Source organism: Vicugna pacos, chromosome 9, assembly GCF_048564905.1.
Source record: "Vicugna pacos chromosome 9, VicPac4, whole genome shotgun sequence".
NCBI classification, from domain to species: domain Eukaryota; kingdom Metazoa; phylum Chordata; class Mammalia; order Artiodactyla; family Camelidae; genus Vicugna; species Vicugna pacos.
This window is the reverse complement of record NC_132995.1, coordinates 36,902,585-36,909,613: the sequence shown is the minus strand read 5'-3', so window position 1 is coordinate 36,909,613 and position 7,029 is coordinate 36,902,585.

The window sequence follows — 7,029 nt, the reverse complement described above, 5'->3', positions numbered from 1 at the left end:
GAATGCTTAATGCTGAACATTTTGCTGGGCTGCTCTGCAGCCCATATTTAGGGATCCGCAGAGGACTGCTGTAAATATTATAATAGCAACAGTACTTCTAGCCTCCCACATATTTGCTACTAAACACCAGGAGCAACTTCCTGAAATGAGATCATACACAGTCAGAAGCATGCAGCATCCCTTAAAAAAAACTGAGATTTTCTTTTAAAGAAATGTAAATCGGAGTATCCATTCTTTGCTTTGATTATTGTTTTGCATAGCTTTTATAAACTCCTGGAAAACATTTTGAGAATTGCCCTTATTATGCTGAAGCTATATATTATAGTTATATTTTGGATCAGAAAATGAGTACGTAGCTACACAGCAGTATGTGACCATATAATATAAGACCTGCAAACACTGAGAGGCAAGAGCTGGATTCAGTCCCCTGCTCAACAAATACTACATTAGCCATTTGACCTTGGTCCAGTCATGTATTCTTTTTAGGACTCAACTGCCAGTGATTTAATCAAATGTTTCAAACAATTATTAGTAGCTCTAATTGGAACTGATTCTATGATCCTTAGAACTTAAAAGCACATCATCCCAAACTGTCTCTTTAAGAATACCTAACAGTACTCATCCAAGCATTCAACAAATGCTGTGTAAACCTGCTTTTTGTAAGGCACTGTTTTTAGGCAGAGGGGGGTAAATACAAAGCATAAAGACCTGATTCCTTCTCAGAAAAGGAAAAAAATAATCCTCAAAATTTATTATGAAAAACAGTGGAGTTATATATCCAGAAGAAGCTCTAATTTGAAAAGATAAATGCACCACAGTGTTCATAACAGCACTATTTATAATAGTCAATACATGGAAACAACCTAAATGTCCATCAACTGATGACTGGATAAAGAAGATATGGTATATAAATGTGTGTGTGTGTGTGTGTGTGTGTGTGTGTGTGTGTGTGTGTAGGAATACTACTCAGCCATAAAAAGGATGAAATAATGCCATTTTTAGCAACGTGGATGGACCTGGAGATCATCAAACTGAGTGAAGTAAGCCAGAAAGAGAAAGACAAATACCATATGATATCACTTATATGTGGAATCTAAAAATAAATGACACAAATGAACTTATTTACGAAACAGAAACAGACTCACAGACATAGAAAACAAACTTATGGTTACCAGAGGGGCAGGGGGAAGGAGGATAAATTGGAAGCTCAAGATTTGAAGATACTAACTACTATATATAAAATAGTTAAATAACAGGTTTTTACTGTACAGCACAGGGAACTGTATTCAATATCTTATGGTAACATAATGAAAAAGAATATATATATGCATATGTATGGCTGAAACATTATGCTGTACACCAGAAACTGATACATTGTAGACTGACTATACTTCAATTAAAAATAAAAAAATTAAATAAAATATTTTAAGTTTATTTTTTAAAAAGAAGCCCATAAACAAGTAAAAGATATTTATTGGAGTCTGCCATCTTCTCCTGACTCAAGGGTCCATTTCTATTTCTAATTCATCCATTTGATTCTACAAGTTATTGACCTGGACTCACATCCATTTGTTTATCTCCTGTAGTTTTCTCCCTTCACTCTGGGTCTCTGACAATTGAACACACTTGACTTTCCCCAGTGGGTCTGATGTTTGATTGTGGACTAATGCCTTATTTTCCTGACATCTCCCTTGCACTTACTGGATTCAGCCTACATAGTCTCCCTTTAACACTGACATGTTCTTGAACCTTGTACCCTTCATTCCACCTTATGAATTTACCGATAAGTAGTTCAATTTTCATTACATTTTTAATTGGGGACAGAGGAAAGAATATGAACCCATCCCTTTTGTTCCTTCTTTTATGCCATCTTAAGAACTGGTAAAGAAAACAATTCTCAGGGTACAAACTTGCACAACTCTCATACCTAACTCTTTTCCTGAAAGCTACTTCCTCAAAGATAATGCTCTTAGCTTAGTTGTATTGCTGTAGTGAAATAAACAAAGAACCAAAATCTGAAAATGCTGTACTTAAAACATTATCAACTTTGCAATAGTTAAAACAGGACCTCTTTGAAATTGTTTAAAGCTCTCTCTCTCTATATATATACACTCACATATATACACTTCCTGTATGTCACACTCTTTTCTTCTTCCACATGGATAATTTTTCTTATGAGAATCTTCCCATTCAGCTTTTTCTCTATTAATTCTCATGCATTAGAGAGAATAAATACGCTTATAGGACAAAATAGTATGCATGTGAGTACAGTTATGATTGGGAGGAACAGAAACCCAACTCAAAGAGTGTAAGGAAGGAAGGAAGTTCTTTGTATAATGAGCTGAACATAAAAAATGGCTGTTGGTCTTCCATCATCCAGAACCTCACATGGTACCATCTGAACACTTTCTATCAGACGACTGTCTTGTTTTCTTTTCTGTTGGTGTCCGTGGTAAGCAGGGTCTTACTTGGTATCTGCCGTGATAATGATCAACTACTCTAAACATGGAGTGGCCTTATTGCTATCAAATAATTCAAAAAGAAAGCATACATTTTTTGATGGAACTAATAAAAGAGACTACTAACAAAAGAACTAGTAACAAGAGAGGACCCTTATTGGCTCAGTCTGGATTTTCTGCCCATTTCAGTATCAGGCATGGGACAAGAGAATAGGTAAGCGTGACCAGTCATCCCAGTTTTCTGTGACTGTCCCAGTTTTACACTGAAACTCCGGTGCCCTTGCCTTGGTCACATACCCTCCTCACAATGGAGAGTGAATGACAGAACAGCACCACTTGAAACACAGGAAGGAGAGGGGTTCCCCCAAAAGAATTTACTCAAAAAATTAATAAATATAAAACACTTTGAGCAGTGCCTAGAATGACATATTAAACACTCAATAAATATTAGTACACACATTTGTTCCCCAAAATCCATCAAATATAAGCTGAATATCTACAGTAAAATCAATACCTTTTTATTCCCTCTAAGAAAGAATAATATCAATTTTAACACATTTGGATAGCAGTGATATTAAAATGTGAACAATTTGTGCATACTAGGTTCTGAAAAAGTTAAATGTGTGCCCTTATATATGTTCCCACTATGAAGGACTGGCTTATATAGACAGTTCTTCCACCTTAATATGCAATTTTCATTATTAAATAATCATTTCATATTTTCCTTATGTATTCAGGATTTAAATATGTTTCTAGAAATTTTGAAACATATGTCTGAGAATGAGTAAAATCTTTTAAAAACATAAATGGTATTATGTCCCTCAACTTCTTAAAGCCCTCCCAGGCTTTCCCACTGCACTTAGAATTAGATCAACTACTTAAAATAGCTCACTAGGGTCTTCATGGTTTGGGTGATGCTTGTTAGATTTCCCCTTTCAGACATACGACACTGATTCCTTCCTTAGGGCCTTTGACTTGTGTTTTCTCTGCCTAAGCTGCTTACGTCTAGTTCCTTTGCCTTTTAGATGACAATCACCTTCTTTATATATATACATATACATATATATATACATGTGCATATATATATATGTATATATATATGTGTGTATATATATATATATATATATTTTGTTTTTAGTTGAAGTATAGTTGATTTACAATGTTGTGTTAATTTCTGTTGTACAGCACAGTGATTCAGTTATATACACATATGTATTTTTTTCATATTCTTTTCTGTATAGGTTATTACAAACTATTTGTTATAGTTCCCTGTGTTATATATACAGTAGAACCTTGTTGTTTATCTATTTTGTATATAGTATTTAGTATATAGTAGTGTGTGTCTGCCAATCCCAAATTCTTAATTTATCCCTCCCCCTACCTTCCCCTCTAGTAACCATAAGTTTGTTTTCTGTGTCTGTGAGTTTGTTTCTGTTTTGTAAATAAGTTCATTTGTGTCACTTTTTTAGATTCCACACAAAAGTAATATTATATGGTATTTTTCTCTCTCTTTCTGGCTTACTTCACTTAGAATGATGAGCTCCAGTTCCATCCTTGTTACTGCAAATGGCATTGTTTCATTCTTTTTTATGACAGGGTAGTATTCCATTGTATGTTTTTGTGTGTGTGTGTGTGTGTGTGTGTGTCTCACATCTTGTTTATCCAATCGTCTGTTGATGGACACCTTCTTAATAAGGCATTTCTTAATCACCAAAACTAAGGCACTTCCACTGCTCCTACCCCATCCTGATCACCCTCTGTGGACCAACTGTGGACCTGTCTATTATTATTAACCTCACAATACTCATCAACACATAAAATTATCTTATTCATTTCTCTCTTTTCCTGTTGTCTCCCCAATGCTAGAAAATGTTCTCTGTGAGAATAGGAGTTAATACCCGTGCATAGCACATTAATTTGCTTAATAAACTTAGTGTTGACTAAATCAGTTAATCACCTTTTTTTCTAATAATGTGTGGCAATGACATGTGAACCACAGGACCAGATGCCCAGGATGAGAAGAGCAGATCACAGCAAGTCCTTTCAGAATGATGACTTAACTAGGCTTGTTCCTCCTGACTGTGCTACACCTTACACTCATGCCTGTTGAGAGTGAAAACAGTATGTGTATTACAAAGAATGCGATTTTTGTAAAAAGGTGAAGGAGAAGAAAGACAATGTAATATTGTTTGCAGCTTCCTCAGTTGATAGAATAAAGGCCCTGGAAGTCCTTTTAATGCTATTTGGTTTATATTGTTTTACTGTTGTTTTTGGCCACAGTGTTGAAAACAAAATAGATAACAACACACATCGCAAGTACACTTGGCGGAGAGAATGTGATAAATTCACTTACATCTGGAAAGTCTATCAGACTTTCAGAGTTCCCTAAGCAAAATTTAGGAAGCTTTCCAAATTTGCAATCATTTGGATTTTTCTCTTTTGCCATAAACATTTAAACACATTTTCATGGGAATTTAGAATTACTCCTGAAGAATGAATTCCTATGCTCGTCAGCACCAGGATAAGCAAGCCAACGTAAAACAAATAGACAAACAAAATGCACACATACATGGGAAGATCGGGTAGTGATTTCAGTATCTGTCTAAAAAAAAAAGCAGACAGGCAGGCAGGGAGGGAGGATGAAGGAAAAGAAGAGAATAAATAGAAAGAAAAAAGGAAGAAAAGAGAAAAAAGGAAAGAAAAAGAAAAAGAAAATTAAAATGTGACCAGCATGATTACATAGAAACTAGAAGGTAGAAACTAGAGAGGGCAGCTTCTTGCTGTCAGTACGGGCATTCCCTGCTCCACTCCCAGAAGAGGATTTATAGAGACATCCCTTATCTAAAATTGGAGTCCTCTTCTCTCCAAAGGGCATGGGGCCCCTTTAATCTCTAACATGTGCCCCTTCTAAAATAGTAGTACACCTCTCTCTAACTCAACAACATTCTGCCTGATAGTGAAGTAAGGAAAGCTTAAAAAAAAAAAAAAGTAACAGAATCTCAAAAAGAACTTCTGTGTTTAAACTTGTATTGTTCTCATTACTGCAGCACAAGTGAAGTTAGCATTATATTCTGTCCTCTCTTTAAACTTTGGTCATGTTCAATGTCCTGTCCCCTTTCTGGGTCTCACTCTAGCTTTAAGCTCTTGGCTCTGGCAAATCAATCCTTTTTTAAAATTTTTATTTATCTACTAATTGTTTATGTGTCTCTTCTTTTTGGGTAGGGAAGGTAATTAGGTGCTTTTTTTTTTTTTTTTTTAAGTAGAGCTACTGGGGATTGAACTCAGGTCTTCGTGCTTGCTACCACAGGGTTATACCCTCCACCCCTGGCAAACCAATCTTGTTTCCTATCTTACTCTCCTGAATTTGGTGTTTATATCAGGCATCCGCACAGCATGGTCTTATTTTGTCCCCATCACAACCCCCGAGACTTTGGGTTGAGTGATTCATTGCAACATAATCTTTATGTCTTGGGTCTTACATTCTTTATTCCTTAGAACACAAATTCTTTACCTTTTACTTCCTTTCACACTCCTAGTTCTTTCCATCCTCTCATAAATTCACCTCTTAACAGCTATGGAATGTTTCATTATCTATAAAATCAGTTTTGATGAAACCAGGCTCTACCTGAGTGCATTCCAGGAGACACTGGTCCCATGAAATATTTCATGAATGCAAAAATGGATGGAAGAAAGGAGAGAGAGAAAGACAAATATACGTACCACTGAATACTGTGTACTCACCCAGAGCTTCACAAGGTCCTTGATCATCGTAAAAGTGCTGAGAGAGTCTACAGTAAAGACACATACTTAACTTTGCTTAAACACCCCTAACTTGTTTGGCCACATACTGTTTGTTTCTTTATGGTAACGTCTACCAATAAGCAAAGTGAGTAGCATTTGTGGTAATCACTTAGGAGTAATCCTGCCTGGAGGTGTTTATGGTCCTTTCCAACCTTGACAATATTCCAGAGTTACAGAATTTCCATCAGTTGAGTTCTGTTTACAATTTGATCCATGTAATTCGGCATTTATGAGCGCCATTCCAATAAAGCCCACATATCAGTAAAGATGCTGCTGCTGAAAGTGTAGCAGATCACAGCAACCCAATCACCAGGGGAAATTAAATCTCTCTCTAGGTCACAAAAGTGTCATTCCCTTAAACAAACAAACAAGAGAATGACTTAGTTATTATTAATATCGTACATATGACATATGTAGATTGTCATTACTGACATTAATCTTTGTAATATAAACCATGTAATTTTTCATTTTACTCCAATCAGTTTGCAATAACTTGTCAGCAAAGAGTATTTAAGTGTTTATTTATACAGCACCAATTTTGCTACACATTCATTTGAGGGTATTTCTGTAGTAAAGCTATTCATAAAACAAAATGATATTTATATTTTAAAGAATAAAGTCATGCTTTTGCAAGCAGTACATTATCAGATTACGAATCTGGTTAAAGATGTTGAATGGAAGCAATCAGTTATTTCAGTATAGAAAGAAAGACAATTTATGAATAAAATAAATAAATTTTCCTCTTAGCAAACAGTATGACAAATCATTA